The following is a 1,612-nucleotide window of genomic DNA, read 5'->3' on the forward strand; positions in this document are numbered from 1 at the left end:
TAAAAACTGCATATATATATGCACATATATATGCATATATATAATGATTTGACTATGGTTGCCTTTTAAAAATAGGGCACTGCTACCAAAATGGAAAACTTGATGAACAAATGACATGACTATATTTTCATATTCGTCATGTAAACTGAGCTATGGCAAGAATGTGAACAATGTTCTGTAATGAGATGGCAAGACTAAAGCCCTAGAAATTTGAATGATGAGCACATGAAAAGTAGAAGTGAGAGCGTAAACATAGGAATAACATATATATCTTCAAAATATTTTCTCTCACACCTACTAATAATATGAAAATAATTTACTCAGTCCTATTCACAATTCTGAAAATTGGAACATGGTGTCTAGACTGAGAAGCAATTGTACAAATAGAATAAGGTTATAGTATATTGTTGCAAATCAAAAAAGGTATGGTTCATGTAAAATATTTTCATCACATTTATATAATCTGTATTGAAAATTCAAAAAGCTGGAATACACGAAGGATGTGCTATCAGGATTGTCATATCAAGATTGAAGGAAGACTCATTAACAAACTCTGATATGCATATGACACAACTTTGCTTTCTGAAAGAAAAGTGAGCTTGAAGCACTTCCTAATTAAGATCCAGTTCTACACAGCTTTGATATGGATTATACCTCAATGTTAAGACAATAAATTTCATAGTTACCTGGCAGGGGAGATATCATGATCAAGAAGGTGGTTTTCCCAGGGTGAGGCTTATCCATTGCACTCCGAATATGCTGACCCCTACGATTTCCCCAAATGTTGGAAACTCGACTGCATAATTTGTGGTAGTGGGGGACTGCGTTTACACTCTCCCCTGAGTAAAAAAAAAAAAAGAGAACAAAATTCTAACAACTGGGTTAGCAAACCACAAAATGGTAAACAGAAAAGATTGAAGCTGTCAATTATTTCTTTTTTACTTGGATCTACAATCAACATCCATAGAAGCAGCATTCAAGAAATCAAATGACATATTGTACTGGGCAAGTCTGATGCAAAATATCAATTCAAAATGTTCAAAAGCAAATATGCCATCTTGGGGGTAAAGGGGTGTCTAACCTAAACCATAGCATTTTAAATCACTTCATAGCATAGGCAGCCAATTTCCCAGGAGCAAATTCACGGGGGACATTCAACGTGCAAAGGCTTTTTAAAGGTCTTTTTCCTTCTGTTGTTGGCCCACTCATGGTGGGTGTGCAACGCAGTTCCATCTTTCATCTGATTCCCTACTCTAATGAATAACTGAAGACTTTATAGTAGGTAAAAGGATTAGTCCATCTTTCTTTCTAAAAATTGTGTATGAGCAAGCCTTTTCTTTTAGAACAAACAGGAAAAAAGACACATAAATGTAAGTTTTAAAATGGTTGCTTTATTATTACTATTAATAGTAATAAGTAGTATATTATTAGAAGAAAAAAAATAAAAGTGACTTTGTTTAGAATGCTCCTGTAATTGTCATGTTATTATGTCTGATTAAAATCATTCATTAAACAAATATTAAGTATCATAAGTATATATTCCTTTCCTTCATTTTGATGAAAATAGTCATCCAATTAAAAGACCACATGTAGTTAATGGAGGAACCTATTT

The 1,612-nt window shown here is 33.1% G+C and overlaps 1 non-coding gene across 1 annotated transcript; it reads left to right on the top strand.

Moving 5' to 3' along the window:
• Window positions 1-678: 678 nt before the first annotated feature.
• Window positions 679-842, top strand: LOC115872146. Its single transcript, XR_004047685.1, has one exon. It is a non-coding gene; the product is annotated as a U1 spliceosomal RNA (small nuclear RNA).
• Window positions 843-1,612: the final 770 nt, after the last annotated feature.

This window comes from Echinops telfairi, unplaced genomic scaffold, assembly GCF_000313985.2.
Source record: "Echinops telfairi isolate 266 unplaced genomic scaffold, ASM31398v2 ScPeMD7_7420;HRSCAF=8458, whole genome shotgun sequence".
Taxonomy (NCBI): domain Eukaryota; kingdom Metazoa; phylum Chordata; class Mammalia; order Afrosoricida; family Tenrecidae; genus Echinops; species Echinops telfairi.